The sequence below is a fragment of the Bombus impatiens genome, unplaced genomic scaffold, assembly GCF_000188095.3.
Source record: "Bombus impatiens unplaced genomic scaffold, BIMP_2.2 scf_0637, whole genome shotgun sequence".
NCBI classification, from domain to species: domain Eukaryota; kingdom Metazoa; phylum Arthropoda; class Insecta; order Hymenoptera; family Apidae; genus Bombus; species Bombus impatiens.
Window position 1 is genome coordinate 1,844,206 of NT_177056.1, and position 23,904 is coordinate 1,868,109.

General features: G+C 38.4%; 1 protein-coding gene across 3 annotated transcripts in view; it reads right to left on the bottom strand.

Moving 5' to 3' along the window:
• Nucleotides 1-23,904, bottom strand: part of LOC100749603 (ecdysone receptor) — a 197,944-nt gene that overhangs the window by 130,454 nt on the left and 43,586 nt on the right. Inside the window, exon 1 of one of the 3 annotated variants that reach the window (XM_033322416.1) lies at nucleotides 23,149-23,879. The exons of 1 other annotated variant lie outside the window; for it this stretch is intronic. The gene's annotated coding sequence lies outside the window, so the exon portion shown is untranslated. Of the gene's footprint in view, nucleotides 1-23,148; nucleotides 23,880-23,904 lie in introns of those variants that run through there. One more of the 3 variants, XM_024369738.2, reaches the window with a different exon arrangement.

Consider the following 23,904-nt stretch of genomic DNA (forward strand, 5'->3'; position numbering starts at 1 on the left):
GCCTACTGATAAATCCACTATGGCACTCTTCCCCTTTTATCTTCCCTTTAAGTGGAAATTAATCACGATGTAAGTCTAAGCTTTGAAATACCCGAAAACTGCTTCAAATACGATATTCATAGAATTCTACCGATACTTACTAAGTGGTTCCTCGAAGAGGAGTGGTTTCTTGTTTAATTCAAATCCCACCGGGGGAAATTCCCTAGATATATTGCCTGCTGTCAACCGAGGAAAGGAGACAGTGCTGTCACACAGTTTCTTCTCTATTCCCACGGCGACGTGTCAATGATTCTCAGACTTGACAGTCCTCTCCCCGAGCCTCGTCTGCCCGTGATGTTACATAACCTCACAGTTGTGTCGAGGTTCCCGCGCGAGTAGACGCCCGTTTCTGACATCCAATCGATTTCTTTTTACCTGTTCGTCGGATATTATCGCAACCTTGTTGCATAAAATGTTCGAAGACGTTCGAAGGTTCTGGGAGAAAAATAATATCTATGGTCTCCAATAAAAGTATTATAAAAATAATATCTATCGTCTCCACAAAGTATCTCTAATCTATTCGTAAAGTTTCGCTATTTCGCAGATCCAATATATTTTAGCGCGGTTAATTTGTCAAATATCCAAATACAGCGTATCTCGCGGATGCTATTTTGAAAGAAATCTGCTGAATCTTGTCAAGTGCAAAGACTACGGTTCTAAAAGTCTAGACCTAACCTAATCTAAACTTCGTTCTTTATTTGTCAAGCGTGTTATAAATTCACGTCTATTTGTACTGTACACAAAGATGGTGCGAGAATTCGCTGCGCAAGATCCAGTGGAAGAAGCATGAAAGTTTATCAGCGATTTTCTAGAGCAAGCAAACAGGTTCACTTTCGTGCGACTCGAGCATGGTCAAGGCTGAGTGTTATTACGCTCTCTCGTTCGCCGGCTGCAAATTACTATTTTCTTTTTCCTTTTTTCTCTCTCGCTGTCTGTCCAAGAGGATCCTTCGCCGCCGTGTCATTGCCGTGCCGGCTATTTTACGTCCTCGCAATCATGCACGCTCTCATTGTCCTCGTAAAACGATGTTTCATGCTCGACCAAACGTTTGCGTTCGGCTTGAATTGGCGAAAGAAAGGTGAAAATAAAGCGGACGTCCTTTCTTACTGAAACGTTGCAACGTCCTTTCAGACGGAACACTGACACATTTCGCCTTTTCGGTTTCTCAAAGTATTCCTAAAATGTATGGGTTTTCGAAGATTCGCTAGACCCGCAGAACGACAAGATTTTAAACATTTGGCAAAATCGACGATACGCACAGACGGAACGCACAACAAATCGTTTGAATTTCAATCGTTTAAATAAAATTCTACATTTTCTTTTCCTTTTTTTTTTTTTTAGATAATAACTCGATTCTCGAGTAAAATTAGCGAAGCTTTAATTTTCTAAATAAGATACAGGATACAAGAGAGTATTTTACGTCGAAAGAGTAGATGTATATGTTGATGATTCACGTTTTCTCTCGTGCAAGCAGACCATTTTTTATTCGTCGAGAAGAAAAAAGAGAGAAAAAAAGGAGAGGAAGACGAATAAGATAAGCGACACAAAGAGCCGGTCCGCTTGTGTACCTACATCGCATATACATACATACGATTAACGGCCGATCGATAATGTATTCCGCTCGAAAATAAACTGACCTATACCAATACCGATGTTACCACTTCCGCCGAGTGACCCCTCGTCTCCCGATAAATATTTACGCGACTGCGAACTCCAGAGTTGCAAGTCGAACCAGCCATCGAACGATCTCGTTAGTCATGAAAATTCTACTGATTAACATTCAGACATAGAGATCCGATACACATATACGAACTGCGATCCGAGGTTACTCGATAATGCAGACTATATATAGAACGTCTGGAAATTCTATGATTTTTATCGTCTCGACAAATTTTTTTTTTCCAGTTCATAGGACGTAAAGAAAATTCTGCGATTTTTATATCTTCGATTCGAATAATTCACTGTCGAGGATTTATATTATACGAATACGAATATAAATTTTAATGGAGAATTCGTGAAGTCAAATTGCTTCTTAACCTATCGATCGAGTTCACATTTTGCAAGAGAGATCTTTCTTACGGCAGTCGACGGAATAATTCAGCGAAATTTGGAGAAAGTAAATTATCCTTATTACGCGTGGCGTTGTTCGATGAGGCAAAGTTTCTCGCTTTGAAAGAATGAACTTTACCTCCAGTGTTTCTTTAACATCGCGAATTACAATTTATCTCGCACGCAAGATTCCTAATTTACCGATCGGAACGAAGTGTCTAAGATGGAACTGATAGCAAAGCCGAAAGCTTCCAAACGATGTGTTCAACGAACGTAGATATTTGCGCAAACATAATTTTCAGGCAGTTCCTCGGCGAAGGTGTGTAAGAACGATTAAAAAATTGATGGCAGTGCGTAGTGGTGTTTGTAAGAGTACGAGTAGAAAGAAACCGCAGAAAGAACGTAATCCAATAACGTTTCAAACCGAGCAGCGAACCCGATGATCCCTGGTGGCAAGCAAGAACAAAGGAATTCGAAGGATACTCGCTACAAACGTTGATGGCCGCGTCACGTTCGAGACCACGAGACTACTTATCCAGAATACACCGAAAAAAGTGCATCGACAGCGCCATTTGGGCCGAACCAAGTGTCGAGGACACCGGCGTAGACTCATCGCCACTTTATCACACGAACGTGACTTCTTTGCGTTTTTCGAATCCATAATATCGAATGGTATTTTTCAGCTATTAAGATCAATCATACTTCTATCGATTGACGAACGTAAGAAATAAATTGAAATTTTCTGATTTCCACGAGACCTAGGGAAAAATTGAAATGGTCACGTGGACCGGAAAATGTAATTGTTTGATTTAAATAAGAAGAATTTTTAAGAGCTTCGGCAAGAAGATAATATTTGTCTTCCTAGGAAGCTAGAGACCTAGGGAAATACGGGAAAATTCCCTAAAATTTGTGGAATTATTCGTCCAGGGAATTCTAATCGGTGATCAGCAGAATTGGTTAGAAGATTTCATTGGTTTCACAGTCACGAATTCTAACGAAACTTTTCAGGAATTTTTCAGCAACTTTGTAAATCTGACAAACAATTAACACCAATGCACTGGACACATTCTTTTAAAAATTCTAACTTCCTAAATGGTTTCACAGGTCTAAGACACAGCGTGTATTCGACAACTTGCGTCACATTACAAAAGGGTAAAAAAGGACGAGTTTGTACGGTTTCTGAAATTTTTCGTGGCTGACGTAAACCGGTCGAAATTACAAAAGACCGTTCGTGTTCGTTCCGGATATAGAGGCGGACAAACGAGACTCTATCAGCTTGAACGTGCATGCCCCAGGAACTCACCCTTGAAAAGGCAAGCAACATGGGGATGAGGGAGGGCGTGTGATCCAGAGCCCTCGGTGGTTGCATAACGCGCGCGTATAATGCAATTGCAGGCAGACTGAAACGCCCATTAGCGTGGATGGGAGAGAAAAGAAGCGACGGATAACCGGAGGCCACGTTGCGTTGCGTGAACAAGTGCACACGCGTGTACACTGAGGAGAGTACGCGCAACCGGTGTTGAGACGAAACTGCTGGCGCAATTTACGAGCGAGCCGCTCGAATTTCGTGGCGCGTGTCCCGTCAACGATCGTTCAACGAACGTGAACCGCCAGGCGAAACTACGCTCCCCGGTTTCGTGATCAGTAATCGCGATACGGTCCAATAAACGGAACCGAGCCAAGAGTTGTTTGTAACCAAGTACTTTCCAGGCTGATTCAGGTACACTGTTTAAGTTCATCGACTCTTTGATGAAAAGTTTATGAAAGTTCGTTACTAGACTGATATATTTGGGGAATTTTTGCCTTCTAATTTTCGTTTAGATAATAAACGATAAACACTGTTCAAATTGATAGATGGTCAAATGCATCTGGAAAAGCGCAACGAAGACGCGATCCAAAATCTAATCTAACCTAACCCCAATTTTTAACCGATATATACACAGCCTGCGAAATATCCAAACGCTTAGTGACTAAAACCTAACCTAGTCGAAAATATCCCTAGGACACTTAACAATAGTCTCTAGCTAATGACGTTTCAACAACTTGCAAACAGAACGAATCGCGTGATCATTTTTCAACAAAAAGGTGCAGTCATTAGCCGTTGAACTGTGAGCGTTCGAAACGGAAGGGGAAAGGGCGCGTTTGGAAACCCGAGACGAAAAATATCAGGCAGAAACTGGAGTTCTGGTGGTCTATCGTTGGGGTTGATCGTTAAATCGCTAGATTCCTCATACGGGAGCTTAAAAGCGAAGTCTACTGTTCCATTTAAGCAATGTAAAACCAGCGTGGTGGATTATTAATGCAACTTTCGCGTGAGATAAGCAAACCTAACCTTTACACTCGTGACTCGGCTGCTTGTGCCGACGAACATCTAGTCCGTACTGTTTCCAATATTGATTTATCCTAGCCACTGCGTTCGAGGGGATTTCTATGATCGAGAATGTACACCATAAGTAATTGGATACTTAGCGCAATTCACTTTCAATTATTACCTTTTCATTTATACTAATTGATATTAACTATACGTTTTATCTGTACCTACTAGCTGTATATGATTATTTAGACGCTTACGTTTATTCGTTTCTTAGCTACTTGTCACGTAAAGACAATATCGTACGAGAGTCGTTGGGACAGTTGCTTGAAGTAGAATAGGACGTCTATATACAGACGGTATAGTCGACTGAGTTTAACTTGTTTTCGTCTGAAGCAAGGAAAGCCATTCCGGAACCGGGACGTAAGAGAGTAGACTTAGTTTACGTTCCTTTTTTAATTGCATTACATATATTATTATTATTATTATTATTATTATTATTAATTAAGCGCTATATTAGAAATCTTATTAAAGATAGGGGATTCTTGAAGAATTTCTTTTAAACAAGATATTAATAAATCGTGTTAAACAATGGTTGTCAGACGTTACAGGTGTTTTCAGAACTAGTTTAAAGAAAACGGTAATATGGCGCGCGTTTATAACGATATCTCGGTGAACGAAACCACTCCCATAGCTATTAGGGATTCATCAAGCGTCCAGGGAACAAAAATGCATCCTCAGCTATTGTCCTCGGTTCGTCCTTACTACATGCTAGCGATGCACATTCCGGCCACCGTTGCCAGAAACGGCCGATCTCCCGTCATGTTACTTTCGGCGTGATCAAAAATTCCCTATCATCAAATCGCTCCACTTAACCAATAAATATCCCATAAATATCCCTCAAGCTTTCACGTTTAACTGACAACATGATACGCGAAGACGACAGCGCCATCTTGATCAATTGAATTAATATTATACAGGAAGTTTTACAAATTGACATTAACATCGCAGTTTATGATCTATTAAATTGTTAATAAATTCCCTTGTACAAGGGTAACAAGTTTGATAGTAGAGAGTTTGATAAAAGAAGTAAACTCGCGCAAGTAAAGTTTTAAAACAAAGATATAAAATTCTAAAACTAGATTTCTACAATCTGTAAAAGATCATAAAGTTTTACAAATAAATTATATACTGTCAAATAATCGCTAAACAATATTGTTAAGATGAAAATGTGTTAAATGTTCGTTGACATTTAGCAAAAGAAAGAAGTGGAAGATTAAAGGGTGGTATTTTCTAAAATTATGGAAGCTTCCAATTCCACGACTTTCCTTGAAACTGTCCCCACGAAAAGCACTCTAACCCCAGTTGCTGAAAGCGTGCTCATTCCCCCATTCACTGCCCACCTTGCTCATCTTTTACGAGTTCTTTCGAGGCGTTCTTTCATCGTACGTGCCTCTACGCATCGTTCCCTTTCGTCTTATGAACGCTGTCGAGGTTATGACACTTTCTTTCATAACTCATCTACATTTCAATTTTTTATTACTCAATTTAAATATTTTTTTATGTATGAAATAGTAGATTCGTTCAATGTTTATTTTACTACAGGTGAGAGGCATATAAAATAGTTAAAAAGTAAGTTGTTAGGACTTTGATGAAAAATTGTGGAAAGTTAAAGAAGTCGAGATGAGAACCACTGACGCAAAGACCACACGAGTCTATCGTCCTCAAGAACTCTCGGTATGAGCGGGCAATGTTTTCAGCTCGGTCACTAGTGCCAAGGGAAAGCGCCCACAATGCAATCGAGGAACCTACCATCTCCCACAAAAACATGAGCTCGTGCCTACACTTGCATCTACCGAGATGCTCGAACAACTCGCGAATATTTCAAATCTAAACAAGTTTAACTCAATACGTAATCTTGCAGATTATAAAATTATTAATTACCGAGTAATTACATTTTACCCAAACTAATTTACAATGTGTTCATTACTATGGCTAGAAAGTTAGAAAGATGTTGTGTAATAATTTGCAACATGTGTGGGAAACCAATTCTAACCTATATAAAGCTAAATATACCCTATACAACATTTTTCTAGGAACTTCCAAATTATTCAATTCCCTCAACAGAAGCTAATATTCTATCTCACAATAATCTAATTGCAAATTGTTTAACATAACTCCAATTGTTTTAACAACTGCGATACTAACTGGGACCCATCGCCAGCTAAGTTTGGCCCACCTAGAATTTCTCTAAAAAGTTCCAAATTGGTCTTTCTTCTCGCTCTAATAATTCTAAATATTAATCATTCATCCTATGCAAAATGTTTCGAAAAAATTCCAAATTGTTAACTGTAATCCTACTCAACTCGAACCCATCGCTGCATGAGTTTGGCCTATACCGCGCACTCGGTCACTCGCACTGTCCACAGAGTCCGTCGGCCGTGTGTGCATTCACCAGGCCATCCGTACACGCATATCCCCACACAACCAACCTGAACGCGGTGGAACGACGACGGCGGCGAGGGCGAGGAGAGGACCTCGAGCAGCGCGGCTGTATATGTGGGCTAAAAATGATACGCTGGTTGAGGTGACGTCATGCGAAGTTAGTCCGTCTGCCGACGATTGCACTGGCTGCAGCTTCGCAGTTGTTACGCCCGGCAACGATGTGGCTCTGGCCGGCGTCAAAGTCGCCGCGCGTACTATCGTCGTTTTCGCGCTTCTTTATGCGAGTGGCGCGCCATCGGATCCGGTTCTCTGGCTATGCTCCCGAGGATCGATCACCAGGGACGGGTTCAGAGAGAGGCCAGAGCTTTGTTCGGTTGAATCGATCCGGGTATATAGGTTCTTGGGCGACGAGAATTTGGCTGGACGTCGAGCAAGGTCGAATTCTTTAGCATCGATTTATGAGCCAATATTTTTTCGCCTTTGCACCTTAACGCTTGCTTATCGTGGTTACACGTCTGACCACATGTCTTTGATAGGTTTCGGTTAGGATTGTTGGGTCTTATATCAGGATTATGTTCTGTAATGGCTGGAGAAATGATTGGAAAGAGGCTAGGACACGTTTGTAATAGACTTATTGTCCATTTTGTGTCCGAGTAATTTTTTAATTGGAATCATACATTAGTTTCAAATTGACATTATGGATTGCGATGATTTAGTTGGATTTGAAAAGATTAGGATACATTTTGGAGACGTTTACCATAAATTGTAATTATAAATATTATAAATAAGTGGTTGTTCATTGAGTTTTAAATTATTGGGCTTAGGATTTGGGAATCGTTTCAAATAAATGAAAAATCTTTAGTATCCCAGAATCTGAATTCTCTAGGAATCCTTGACATCCAAGTTTGAAATCTCAAATTTAGGGACCACAGATCTCTGAATCTATGTTCTAATATTTCATGTTAGTTTTGAACGCTACGTTGCTGTCCTCAATGAAGAATCGCTCGTAATAAATTTAATCCTGAATATTCGCTGAATCTTGTCACCACGACAGAGATCAATGACTGCCATCATTGCTGAACCGAAAAAAGAGATAAACGAACGATTTGATGACTCTCAAGAGTTAATGAGATTTATCGATGGGTCTATTGACCTCCTTTTTATCCATTCTCGAACAACTTTTACAAGCATCGGCAATTTACGAAAGTCCATTACTTTTTACATCGAAAGGATCGAAGATATTTAGGGGAATCGATGCTTCACGGTTCAGTCACAGTGAATGGCTTCATCATGTTGTTGGACTGGCATCAAACCAACATTTGACAATTTTATATGCGCACATTTATATCATATAATATTCAATTTCTCAATTTTACTTTACGATTATTTATTTCGTCCACTTATTCCAAATAATTTTCGAAATTCTCTTTCACAATTTCCTTTATTATTTTTTATTATTTTTATCTTCTCCGATCAATTGTGTCGAATTTCTTTCGTAAAAACTGTACTTGTACGGCTTTTTTAACAACTATTTGGTGAGGTTTGTTACTAAACTATAAAACGTAGAATATAGAAAAGTTTCTCTCTTACGGTAGGGAAAGAAATCTTATTACAATGACAGGCTCAAACTATAGTAGAACAAGTTCCAATTTCCACTAATAGAGGTTAGTTTCCTAACGTTGATCAAGATTGTAGTACGCATAGTGGCTTTTTCTCATTTAATTCGTATCGGCGAATCTCGGTGGTAGAATATAAATTCTGCTCTAGTGCCACCAGTGAATATCAGTTGATCGCCACATCAGCTGACTACGAGCCGCGTCAAGGCTGCTGGAGAGATCAAATGAATAATGTACCCCTTTCAGCCAGCTGCATAACACATCTCGGATCATTTTTAAGACTCGTTCGATAATAATGCGCGATCGAGCACGCTACAAAGTATCCTCATGGTAATTCTCGTGTATTCATTACGACAGGAAAGCAAAAAACGATTTACGTATCGTCTGTTGACGCTGGGTTCGATCGAGAATCAACGTGGCTCGATGGATCATCGTATGTGGTCCGCGAAGAAGAAGAGGAAATCAGATTATTGAAATGATGTCACAACGTTAATATCAGCGAAGAAAAATGTTTATATGTGGAGGTTATTTATAAACGAAAATAAAAAGTAGAATAGGCTGTGTCTAACTCTGTATGCAGATCGCTAACGCAAAACTAGCTGCGAAAAACCAAATATCTGATGAATACGCGTGAATACCATTTGCCAGTTGTCTACAAAGGGGTCTGTTTACAGTGGAAATTACAAACTAGGTAGAAATTGGATTGGTTTAAAATCAACGTGGAAATAGTCATGGAAAAAATGTTTTAATGTTTTTAATTTTTCGTAGAATTTTTATAGATTTATAATAATAATTCAACGCATAACCTATAAACAATTAATTCTAACCTATTCGAAGCCAACGCGATCAACGAGCTCCTCTCGCTCAATTTAATTTACAATTAAATTTACGATAATAAGTAAATTTAATAATAAATAACTTTAAACCCACGTTTAATATTTTCTAACCTAAAATATCCGACAAATTCCTGTTACAATGTTTCTTCCTTTTCAATCGACAAATTGAACAATAGGACAGAGAAGAAGTTTCGCCGGGAAAGAAGAAAGAATCCATTTGGTTCGATCTAGCGACCACCAATGAACATGTCAGCCAGAAATACCTTGCACCTAGCTATCAATTGCGTAAGTATCTTGCCAGGCAAATAGTTATTGACCTTTATTGCCGCCAGAGTCAATGTAACAATGGCTCTCAGGTTAAGTTATTAGAAACACAACATTTCACTTTGATCAGGCCCTCTATTTCTATCTCTATACTCCTTAAGGAGAACATGTTGCCATTTTATTGAAAGTAAAGTCAGCTGAGAGACACTGGGCTCGTTTAAATCCAACAGGCGTCGCGAAACGAAGAAATTGAACAGCCGAGACAGTCGATTGCGTTTTTGAAGCGCACCGTCGCGAATTTAACCAACTTTGATTTTGTCGTTCAGCAAACAATTACGAATATTTACAGATTTTGCATAAAACTATTAACAATAATATTAGTTAAATCGATTTCCTATTATAAAACCAATTAAAATTCATAGAAACTTAATCCTCTATGTTAATCTTCCTCAAGCCCAATCCTTATCAAAATTCTTAACAAACTTCGACATATCCGTTCTCAGATCTGAATCTCTCGTGATCTGTTCTTTAAAGATAAGATTACGGGTTCAGATAATATCCTCGAACCTCTACAATCGACGTAGATAATCAAGTTCAAATAAAATAAGTTATCAAGTAATAGAACTAACCAGAATTTTCGATCTAACCTAAAATTCTAACCTCACCGAACATAACCAAAATAATTCTGAGAAGTTATAAAAGAAACAAGAAAAATTCTGAAATCAGAATTTGAAAATACTCTGTAAAAAAGAGAGGGAAATAAAAATTCCTCAAGCTGAAAAATAAGATACTAAAATAAAATTTTGAAGTCGAAAAATTTTGAAAATCTGACGAATAGAATGAAATTTCGCGTTAGCAAGCTTAAAGAAGGAAATCATTACAAATTGGTTGGGATATTCTGAATTAAATCTCATCAGAAGAATTGCCATCTACGTGTAATTTTCCACAATACCGTGGAATCGAGCCGATAAGGAGCAATTTGATCGTCACACTGCATTTACCTCGGGCTGGTTTCCGCGCGTGGAAAGCCACGAAAGCGAATGTTGGATAACAACAATGATCCTGCCGAGATCCATCGACAATATGTAAACCTAATTATTCCGTACGCCCAACCGTAAGCCAGCCAACTTTCTTTTATTGCGTCGTCTAAATCGTTGTATAAAGCTGATATCTCGAATTTACTCAGCGTTTCTTCGGATTAAGTCGTCAGACCAATTGATCATGAAAAAAATTCCCCTTAATAATATATTCCGAGAAATTATTTCGAATGGCAGAATCTAAGCAATTTAACAAAATTTCAATTTTTAATAAATTCCTATATAACCGAGTTTAAAAGGAATTTATAATTAAGCGAAAAATTGTGTACATTAATGGTTTATTTTAAATTGGATTTCTGGATTTAATTAACAGATAATAAAATGAAATTGGATTGCCTTAATATTGTGCGAATTTTGTATTATTTTTGTTCGTATATGGATATTGAAATGGATGAAGTTGCAATTTCGAGTTATTTTTGTCGTCGAACGGAGAAAGACTTTATCTGAAGGCAAGGCAAACACGATCGTATAATTTTATCAGACAGCCTGTTACGACATCGGCGAGGTCAACGAAATGCGTTTTCCAGCAGAACGTACGAATTGCAACTTATCGCGAATATTATCTGGTAATTGCATTACGATGTTCGAAGACCTTGCGAGAAGTGTATCGCCAAGAAGTTTACGAGAAACCACGATTATTATATTTACTCACAAATTAAAGTCATAAATGCAATTTACATTACTTTTGGAGATTAACATTGCGGAATAACTGAGAATAATAACCTCTAAAGTTAGTGGCTAGAATGAAATTTCATTCCAAATCATTATACGACGAATACGACTGTTTCGAAAAGAAACTAAAGAAATGATTGTTGTTGTGATACGTAATTTTATTAGAAAATCCGAACTTAAACCAAAATAAATGTAAATACACAATGATAGACAACAACTGTACGCAATGTTACTATATAAAAATATATAGCCTTCTAATTTTGTATTACTTATTAAAACCTCCTATTTATGATTGATGAAACTTCCTAACCTTAATGTTCAAGATCATCGAGAAAGTTACCAATCGATCACTTTACATATTACATATTTACGTTTCAAAACTCACAACATCCTCCATTCACTTTTGTTCGAAACTTCTAACCTCAAAACCCAGAACCAAACCATAGAAACTTTATACCAATACGCCATTCCTGTTCTATGCCACCAGAAACACCTTTTACTCTTTATCCTTATTTATTTGACGCTCTTATATGATGCTGTAGATATTTTTAGACATCATATGTATTCTATACATTTTTATACCTTTCATCTTTCCATAAATACATAAAATTTCAAAAATTAAATAGATGTAAAATTGCAAGTAAAACCTAACCTAAACATTACCAAATCACTGAGAATCGTGAGTTTTACTTTCTACAAATCTAATTTATTTATTATATTACGGATTTCATTTTCTGCATATGATAGGTCTTGTTTTCTATAAATATAATTTATTTATTATAAAAAAATCCATTATATGTGTATTCTAACGCAATTTTGGTAAACACCCAAAGATCAAATCCCTAAAAATTTGTTTAAATTAAATTAATTCGCAATCTACTTATAATATTAGTTGAAACTCTTGAAAAAAATGTAGCTTTAGGGATATAAAGCGAAAAATATATCCGGAAACTTTCGCGCATGACCGTATCTTTCACGGCCAGGTCAACGATATTTCGCAGCGAAACACGTCGAAATGTCGCGAGTTCATCGTTTTCCATTCGTGTGGCCACCGTCTCGGATTGTTTTCGAGACGCGTCGTTTTATCGGAGAAGAAGAACCGTGTGGCGACACGATAAAATTAAATGTTCGGTGGCTTGACCCGGCTCGACTTCACGTGATTATTACTCGAGTTGAAAACATTAGACTCAGCTCGAGATGCACCGCGGCGCATACTGATTGCGTCACGCTCGAAAAATAGGCACGCGTCCCAATTTCGCGAGTGTTTTGACCGGACGTTTCTCGGTAAACGTCCGTCCCCTGATTAACAGACGCGACACTCGACGTCAGGTTGCCAGACCTCTTTGATCCGCCGCCGATTTTATCGGCCATTTGCTTCGTTGACAAACGAAAATGTTGCTCTCGTTGATAGCACCTTGTTTCGAGATGATGCCGGTTAGAATTTTCGCGATAGCTTTCTATATCGAAGTTAGGAAGTTTAATTGGGAATAAATGGGGGATCTGGATTTAATTCTTGGTTAGAAATTAAATCCAGGATTTTTAATGCTTTGAACTATACTCTGATCAAATTGTAGATAGGTTTGAACTAGAATGACAAGTTCAGACTTCTAACGTTTGGTATGATATATGGCAACAACAGGGAATTCATGATACCCCTTCGCAGATGTATGTCTATCATGCAATTTGTCACGAAACTTTTATATTAAACTATCGTCTAACCTCCTACCTCTATCTTACATCCATCGTCAAAGATACAAATTCTCCCATTTACCAGAAAGGGTAAAAATACCTCTTCACACAAAAATTCCCTAGAACCACAAAAGGCAGAAGAAGTTTCAAGCGCGTTTCATGCTCCAGTAAGACGTGCGTCGCGTTTTAAAAGGATCGTCGCCGCGCGAGACGTAATCCCTACGGCGAAGATCTGGCTCGCAAATGCCTCGGTGGCCTGGTTAAAAATGCATTTCGCCCGAGAAGGGTTTCCCCGTCCCGGAAGGGGGATAACCTATGCATGGGTTCAGCCAATAAGCCGAAAAGGGGTCGGTAACATAGGGAATCGGGCGACTTCGGTCGGTCAGGCAGAATAAATCGCATGAACGAGCTCGAAATCGAAGTGGTATCGATTCTTAGGCTAGCGAGGTAGCTTGAAAAAGAGAATAAAGAAGTCCTGCTTGCTCTGTCCGGTTAGATAACACAGGGTCACCAGGTCATCTTTGTCTTCCGACAACATATCCCTGGTTTCCCTGGAATAAACTCGCGTATATCGTTGTTACGCTCGCATATTTCTGAAGATGGGTCGTCGCCTCTATTATTTAACTAGAGATTGCTGGTGTATAGCGATGGCCTCAAGTACGTCGCATTCGCTCACTAAATTCGATCCTTTTCTAACCATTTCAAAAGAAGAAGAGCAACACATTAAACCAGGCTCGAATCTAACTAGCAAATACGAATCCTCTACGAGTACTTTGGCAAATAAAGAAGTAGCCCGAAGAAGAAGAGATATCGGTCGAGTTGTTTTGAAACATTACGAACACTTTACTAAAGATTTTCTATTCGCTGAAAACTGTTTTTCACGGCTACTATATGGAATTTGGTCCGGTCACTAGTTAATGATCACATGGCGCTAGTGTAGCATCATCGGTCGCCATAGTATTAAGCTTCCATTGTGATTAACGAAGAAAAATCTTAAACTCCGTTCGTACAAACTTTCACAGAATTAGCGCTATAGTGGAATTGTCAATGAAGAATCGTCTATGATCAGTATGACGTAGTATTCGAACTCTATGAAATGAACTTTGAGCGTTGAATTTGATTCGAATTTATAGGTACGTTTTAAACTTCATCCCATCACTAGCGATGCACTCTGTGACTGTGACAGATACGCGAGGCGCATGCGCCCTTCGCGCGCTACGATTCTTTTCGTCAAATATCTGATTCCCGATTGTACGTTCTTTTCCCTTTCGGTCTTTTATATTGAAAGCAAACATTGGCGATTAAATATTTTCTTTGCGCACTCGCACGGCCGAGAATAAGCCTGATAATTCGAGCGAAAGTGGATGAATAAGAGCGGTTGTTTTCGAATTGTTGAAGATTATTGTGGTTCGAGTTGATTTATCAGGCAACTAAGCTTTGAAAAACAAAGAGTCGCAGATATTTCAGATTCTTGGGAAATGATCGATACTAAATGTATCGAAGATTTTGTGCGAATTGCGCTGCGTTTGTTAAATTGGCCTAAATTAGTTCAACCGCAGGAGGGAGTGGGGGTGGGGGGCGGGGATGATGAAAAATTTTTTATCTTAAATTTATTCCAAATTTATCCTACATTATCGAGTTAGATTTATATTAGATATTTATCGTTACTTATATACACATTACTTTTATCTACTTATAATCATAAAATTTTACAAATTCGGAAAAAAATTTGCTTAAAATCGCGTATTTTTAAGTAATCAAATAAACGATCAGAGAATTTAACTTTTACTGTTTCAGATACATAAACTGGCCTGGTATTATCTAGTCTGTGAAAAGGAGTCACGTAGCGAGTGATTATTCCGATCTCATTTGCATTTGAAATTTCGCGTTTCGTGAGACTACGTCGATTTAGACTTGGCCTAGTTACGAGTTGGACAAACATCGTTCCCTGAACTTTAAATTACCGCCTTTTCTACAACAGTGTCCAGTCTGCAATTTTTCGCGAAAACGACCAAAAAAAAAAGAAAAAAATTCCTTCATTCGCTGCTGTAAAATCTCTGTCAGTTGTTACGTACGCTATCACCTATAAGTATTTGAACACCTGGTGCAATTCGGTTGATATTTTTGTTATATTTTTGCAGTCTCGGTCGTGGAACGTTTCCCTACTGTTAATTCTTTACCACTTGCCACAACTGGGATCAAATGCTCTGCTAAATTTAAACTGATACTAGGAATAGCTCTGCATAAACTGAAACCGAGAAACTATACCTGCATCGCTCAAGTTCCATGTTTATCTGTAACGAATAGCTGACATTTCATAAAATTTCTAGAAACTTTTGCAATGTGCCGAGAAACACGCATAATATATTTCAATCGCTTTGAAACCGCGACATTGATTAGTCACACTTAACGTCATCTAACTTGCATATCTTTTCATCATTAATTTTCGCCTATCGTTAATTATTTATTTATGCCGATTAGTATTATATATTTACGTTAACGTTACTGCTAATATTCCCTGTGTCTTTATCAATATCTATTAATTGTTTATTTATTAATTAATTATTCATTTACACGTTTATATTCGTCGACTTTTCAGCCATTTATCGCGGAAAGACAGTGTCGCGCAAAAGTTATTGAAATAGAGTTGTCCGAAGTAGAATAGGACGTTCATGCACAGACCGTATAGTCGATTCGATTCTCAATTCTCGCTTTCGATCGTATTGCTCTTTTATTTATACTGATTAATTCGAAATATTGCTTTTATCAATGTCTATTAACTGTACATAGTTGTCTAGGATAAAAAGATCAGAGGTTAAAATCAGGTGTGAATAGATTTCATTATTGGCCGATTAAATATAATAACAGGAGCGTGTAGCGTGTGAAGGAAATTTCACTCGGAGAACGGACAAAGGCGTGCGAGGTAGTCGCCGAAAGGAAAACAAAATTTTTTAGTTGATCAAACATTCTGACCTCGGACGAGCCTCGATTACGAACGCCATAAACATTGCAGAATATACGAGCGGCTGGAAACACGGTCATAAAGTGCTTAAAAGTGAATATCCATTAGAATTCTTCCATTCACGCTGAACCTGTGTCGATAAAAAAAGAAGAAGAGGTTTCAAAGTAGAATTATTCGAATAAACGAGAGAGAGAGAGAGAGAGAGAGAGAGAATAAAAAGAATCTGACAAAAATCAAGAAATTAAAAAACCGAAAAACCTAAAAGGAACGTTCCACTCGGGTAAAAGTATAAAAGTATGAAATACGCGAAAGTATAAAAATCTAATTCGGCGTCCTAAAAGTCCAGAATAACCGAGGGCTGTAATTTTCGTTAAAAAGATCGAAAAAGATTTATCCCGCGATCCTCTCGAGTCAGGAATTTTGCTGAAAAAACAACGAGATGAAAAATGAGGTAAATAAAAGTATCATAGTACATAAAATAAAATAAAATAAAATAAAAAGAACAAATACTTTGCAAAGTTGTTAAATTGGATGTGCAACTGGTGAAAGAACTCCTTCGATGCAAAGGTACGAGAGATCGCGTGGACGAGGCGATCGACGACATCGTCTGGCCGTGACAAAGGGACCATTTTAAATTTCAAAGCGGAGAGAAAAGAAAAGGAATGGCGAGAAAAATAGCAGAACTGCAACGCGGTCACGGTGTAGAAATCGGAACGCTAAAGGCTGTTTTTCAAGTCGGCGTCCGTCCTTACGTAACTACGCGGCGCGCCGCGTGGTGCGCGTGTGTGCACAAGCTCATTCGTGTACAGTGTACACCTAAAGAAACAGAAAACTCGTCAGAGAACTACAGAAGGCAGAACACGGCGGTCCGTGTTTATCGCCGTCTTTTATTCCTTAAATCTGTTCCACACGAACCTACACTTTTATTACTCTTTCTACCAATTTCTTTATCCTTATTGGTTATTTCCTAATGTTCGTTTTCTATTCGAAATACCAATACGTTCTTTGGTATTTGACAAATTTAACAAGATTTAACAAGGAAAGAAAGAAAATTATCGCGAATGTTTCCTACAGCTTGTTGTCTGTCTTGTTCTCTATACCAAACTCACATATCGATTAAACTTTCAATTTATAAAATGTCTATCTTTTTTTAACAGAAAGAAAGGAAGTTTAGGATCGCAACGCTACCGTACAATGATAAGGGAATTAGATAGAATAAGATAACGCAACAGTTTTGTTTTAAACATTGGGACACTTACGCAGAAGTAAATCAATTTGAAATATCATTGTGAAATTACCAAACGTCTTATCATAGAACACACGTTCAGTGTCGTGCAATTGAAACTTTTCGATGAGACTTATTCGCCGATAGACTTCGTGGCTTGCGTTACACGGTACGCAAGTTGAATTGTGTTAAACTAAAACGAATCGTCGATCGGAATTCTAATGGATTGTTAATCTGAAAAATAAACAAGTACCGTAATACTTATGAGTAATGAAAGTACACGTATCTGCGCGTGCAAGAAGCGTTATTCTTGTTGGTGTGACGACACTGGATGTGCACCGTGATAATGCACGGTTCTTATCAGCCTCCGGAGGAGAACCGTGAGCTGCCTGTGGCTACGCCGCCTTATCGCACGCGCTATCGATGTAACATCGGATAAAACCACGACTCGAAGAACGCTTTGAGCTGTTCGAAAGAAATATATCGTTGGGAAAAATTCGAGATTAAAAGAGACGCCTGGAAAGACTGGGCGAGTGCAGTGCGAGCAATCGTTCTTCTCTCTGTTTCTCTCTTTCGTGTAGGACGTTGTGTTGGCTGATTAAGCAGGCCTCCGGACCACGTTCGAAAAAGTTGGACGAATTTCGACGATACGCGAGAACGTTATACGATATCGTTTGAAACACTAAAGCGGTATTACGACGAAGGTTTGCATAGCACTTGGTTTCTGAAATTGACGAAAAGAACGATACTCGGATCCGGAAATAAAACAAAGGAATTGAACATTTCTAATCGGCCAATTTTAAGATTCTGATGCTTTAAAATACTACGTTCTTAATACTTCGGCCTTTTAATTCCTAAATTTTTTAAGACTCGAGACTTTTTTTTTAATTTAAAAAGTTCAAGACTGTAAATTGGAAATTTCCTGTATCGTGTAATTTATAAATTGCAATTTAAATTTGAACGTTTTCTGTTTTCACTGCGTTTGAGAATATTAGGTAACGAACAAGAGAGATAATTTCGTATTCGAAGATAAGCGATTTAAGACAACTGGAACGGTTTTCCATAACGTTTCTAAAACACGTTCTCTCGTTATTCTACAACGTGCTACTTTTTCTAAAAACATTCACGTCCCTTCGGCATTGGTAACTATCTGAGAAAAGAACGTCCATACGATTCTCGAACAAATGGTAAATTTTCTGCGAAAGATCGCAATCCTCCGTTCCATTTTCGATTGCAACACGTTCACGAATCTCCTTTCGCAAAAGCTGAATAATTCTTCAGCTATACCACGCAATATGACGAAATTCACCTACGTTTAACATTAACATTTATATCGACGATTTCGATTCCTTTTTAAATGGACATATCAGTTCAGAGACTGTATTATTGTACTGTGTACTGTTTTATCGATAAAGATCAGCCTCGAAAAGATTGCAAATTCCGTGCTGGATTTTGACAATCATTTGAGCGAAGAGAATGGTTATTGGAAGCTTGCGAAACTATGGCTCCACTAATTTCATTGCGAAATGTTGGATTTTTTTTTTTTTTTTTTTTTTTTTGGTTTTTTTTTTTTTTTTTAGGTTAGATTCAATGTTTTGTCGAATATTGCGACGGAACCTCAAAGCAATTTCGCTGGACCGTAGCCTGTCGGTGGTTGCCAGATATTCCATCGAAATTTACTATAAAGATATATTGCGAAAATTTATTTTCACAGAGAGTTGGATTTTCATGTCAAAATGAAATTTGTTAACGTTGAAAAACTGACTCGCAAAAGTTTGATTTCGTAAAGTGATCCGCGATCGAAATTTACTATAAAAAATCTACTACGAGAACATATATTTCAACAAAAACTTAAATATTCGATAGATTTGAACGGAACTTGCTTTACATTCGAAAGATCGATTACCTTGCCTCGACCAATATGTAATTCAAAAAATAAAATAATATCGCGCGATTAATTTCTCCTTTTAAAATTATATCCTCTAGAAAAATAATTTTCCTAGACTATACTAAAATACTGGAGATTACAAAAAAACTAGAGATAAAAACAAAAAGCTTCTTAAGCCTATCGATTAAATCTATCGATTGTAACTAGGATCATCCTCTAGTTACTATTTCTTATAACTAACGCATCTGCATATGGATGGCGAACACGAACTCACGTTGTCATTTTCAACATAATATCGCGCGACTAATTTCTCCTTTTAAAATTATATCCCCTAGAAAAAAAATTTCCTAAATTATACTTAAAAAAAAAATAATTCAGAATTATATTTTACTTCGTTATATTTTCAAACGATACGTTACAGAAATGATATTCTTTTAAGGAGGACATTCAAGATTTTCCTAAAAAATATCGATCGTTTGAAAAATCGATGGTTCGATCTTAAAAACATTTATCGACGAATCGCTATTCTAACATCCGTTCGACAAGCGTCAACCACCGTTCTCAATCCAGAGAGCTTGCTCTCGGATTCGTTCCAATCAGTAACGATATCTGTAGATTTAAATTTCCAAGCGACGGCGACCAGTCGTTAAATTTGAATTTGTAATAAGAACGTTGCGAGGGACACTTCCACGCAGAAAGCCCGTGTCGTGTTCTCTCTACGACCAATCAGGGTTATCCATCTTCCTCGTTTCCAAGCAAATCGTTACTCTCTCGATTAAATGAACAATTTATAAGAAACTATCTGAAATCGTAAAAATACGAGGAAATGGAATTACAATGGAAAGAGAAAGTCTACGTTAGAAGATGGACAAAAGCTGTTGTTGCATAATTAAATTATATGCAAGTTGAATTTTGTAAATTAAATTCTTCGTGCAATTAAATATCAACATTATGTTGTGGTGGTAAAATCGAAAGACGTATAGAACGTTGATCAGTTAGAGTATCGAACGAATCGATTGAAATAATATTATTGACGAAATTTTGCAAGTCACTAGTTACAAGTTGTCGGGGACTTAAAGCAGTCTGTTGTATAAGTCGTACAAGAAACACGTTTCTTCGGGAAAAGAATTTGCAATTATAAATTACGAGTTCTTTGACTATTCCCGTTTGATGAATCATTGTGAAATTGTAAGAATAGAAGTCGAGCTAATATATCTGCAGAAAATTGACGAATTTCAGGAACTCAAAAATCTGACATTCCGAAGACCGAAATGTTTGAATATTTGCAAATTCGGAAATTTGAAACTGCGCGCGCATGGAGATTCGGAAATTTTCAATTTTCGAAACCCGAGAATTTCACGCTTTGGAAAGCCGAAACTTTCGCATTCCGCGCTCCTGAAATTCGAAACCTGGCGCGTTTTACGAAATTGAAAAATCTGGAATTTTGGAAACTCGACCAGCGAATATTTCGCAGTCTGGAAAGTTCGAAACTTTTCCACGTACGAAACTCCGTAACCTTGCACGCAGAGAAATGCCAAAGCTCGCACATTTCAAACCTATCGCTTGTTCAAATTTGCAAATTTGCGAAAACCAAATTTCCACCAAATCTCAAACTATTCGTTTTCAATGCTTCCGTTGACATTTTCATTAATAACAATTGAATATATTGCACACAGAATACACAACCGAAAGCATAGAATTTTCTGCACACTTAACACGCTTGTTTACTCGAGTCAACTGGCCACTGACCACGGGAAAATTGCGCGCCAGGATGACACCAGCGTAATACGGCGTGTCACCGTCTCGCGGTGACACAGTGCGCGCGCGAAAGAATTCGCTTTATGCACGTAGACGCAGTCATAGTTTACATCGGTATAGTGACGCCTGTGCACTATTCGTCGCAGATAGGGCCGTATATTTTTAGAACGTATTCTATTTCCGAGAGAGGTGGGCTCGCGATACGCTCGGCCGATATTTGTCGCGAGTACACGCGTCTCTCGCTATTTACGGGAGGAATCGAAAGTGAATCGGAATCCGACTCTACTCTCGCGAACCAGCCACTTTCGTTTCATTCATTGCCACAGATGACGAACGTGCAATAACAATTTTTATACAGGGTGCTTGGTAACTGGTGGTACGAGCGAAAAGAGGATGATTCTAGGCGAAAAAAGAAGCCGAAAATATAGAATAACAATTTTTCGTTCGAGGCTTTGTTTTTTGAGAAAATCCACTTTGAATTTTCGCTTTATCACGCCTCCTTATAACGGATCTCGCTGTAGATCGTAGTCCCGATGGAAAAATTTAACAAAAAAATTGAAAAAAAATATTTTTTATTCTATATTCACCCCCTTTCCGCTTGTACCATCAGTTACCAATCACCCTGTATAATACGCGTATATAGTAAGTTTGTGAAAAGTCGTTAGATTTTGAAACGTTTGCGAAGAGCTAGATCGAGCTAGCGAGTCGTCCGACCTTCGTTTTTGAAGCGTACAGTTTTATTCCTTTCGCGAGGATCTTCACATAATTTGAAACTCTTCGAAACCTTCGATCTAGAGATTTAAATCGCGAGTAACGCATTTGCTACTTCGTTACTCGACATTACGTACGTGTATCGTGTTTCACGACTAATTCGGACTTAATTTTAAGCTGCAAAATGGTCGTGCCATTTACAAAGAGAAATAAATCTCAGGCGATATTATTGAATATTAAATACTATCGAGTATAAGTAGCAAAAGAAAAAAAAACAAACAAGACAATCTATGATAATAGCCACGTTAGTGTGCCAAAGCTTTGGAAAAATAAAAGCAAAATTTTGCTTCGATCCATTACGATAAATAACCTCTTAGTAACTAACCTACCAAACCAAGAAAATAGATATGAAAATAGAGTAGAAACTGTTCAACCAAGTAAACAAATACGAATGACAACCTATCCAATTGCGTATCTTAAAAATTGCATAAATAAGTATGCAAACACGAGTATACTCGTAGTGAATGAAAAATTGATCAAGGATCTAATAGAAAGTAAAATGATGGATTAATCTTCGATTCATCCGTGCCTCAGATGCAAAAGATAAATATCAAATGGAATTAATGAAAGAACGGTATCCCGGTTGGGAGGGAGTAAAGCAAAGTTTATCCCGGCGCATAAATTGAACGTGACGAGGGAGAGAGCGCGGTTAGGGTGCGCGCGAGCGCGCACCAACACACTGCCGACCCACTGCCGGTCCCCGATCTGACCTCGCGCGCACATTCGTTCACGAACCTACCTCACTTTGCCCCGCGACAGACGTAAACAAAACCGTGCAGCGTCCCATAAACAGCCATCTATACACGACATCGTTATTAAACCACCTCACGCGTCTTACTTCGCAAACAATTAAATAACGGGGAAAATAAGGACAAAACGAGGAGAATCGTGTTTTTGCATAATGACGATTATCTAGGCGGATAGTAGCCTATTATGTTTCACGGAGGAAATAATCGAGAAAGAGAAATGTAAATAAAATCTTCTTCCGCCTATGGTAACTGCTAACCAAAAGTTATTCTATAAAGAGGCAATGTACGATACGATTAATCGGAATGATGTGCACGCGATAAGTGTATTAACCTACTCAAGCATCGAATTTCAGCGGTAAAATGCTGCGGAGGAAAGTACGTGTCTTTGTTTCTTCGAATAATTATAATTCACGATGAAGTTTCCATCGAACTTACATCGAAGTTTATCGGTAAAACGGAAGAAAGAAAGAACGAAATATCGAAATAAAATCGTGTTTCACGTACGTCGATTACTCACAGTGGACGATATATAGGCAGTCAGTTTAAAGTATCAAAGTTGCGAGGCGTCAAACTCGGCGAAAAAAAAGAAGGTAAATAAAATCGCATGTAAACGTGTATACCGTACGATAATTACACGCGTAAAGAAATATATACGATGAACTTAGTGACCATTGACGAATCAAATCCTATCTATTCTTCGTAATTCGGTAAGAAAATAATTCACTGATAAAATAATCCTCGAAAAGATATATAGTTTCGTGGATGATAACTACTCACATAACGAGGTGTACACGATGAACCGACGGTGGCCAGCGAGCGACACGGTCCCCTCGAGCACAGGCGCCAAATCGAGAAACACTTGCACTGCGTTATTACAAATACACGTGTGTCACACGTCACTGATTTTCCGGATCAGTCTGTGAAATACACCACGGAAGAGAAAACGATGCACGAAATCCTAGAAGACGATGAAAATGTAGGAGCACCGGGATCGTGGGCCTCGCCTCGCCTCGACGAAAACCACCACACGTCCGCGCGTCGTTTTCGTCTGCCTATTAAGGGAGTGTTCCCCTTTGACGCACCACCTCGTCGATATTTACTTTTTTCTTTTTTTTTTTTTCGCTATGTTATTCTCGCCGTCGTTTCACTCTCCGTCGACGACATTCACCGTGTGGTCGTGGTTTTCTATGTATCGGTGAAAGGGGAGCGACGTTGGTTCGTGTCTCGCGTGTGCACGGCTCTTTTTCTCTCTATACGCGTGTTTCTGTCTATCCACTTCTCTAGCTGAATTATATTGTTACTTCTTCTTTTCTTTTTTGTTCGCAGGTTCAGAGACACAAAACACGGGTTACGGGGAATATTATATACACCGGGTGGCCGTATACGCGAACACGGCCAAACAAAACAGACCAGAAGACGTTTTCGAGCTATTACGCACGTTACAAACTCCGCTCACCGCTGAGAGTGCAAGCGCGCGACTGCGGCGCCCGACGCCGCTTATGCGCCGGCCGACTGCTTCCTGACTCGGCCGCC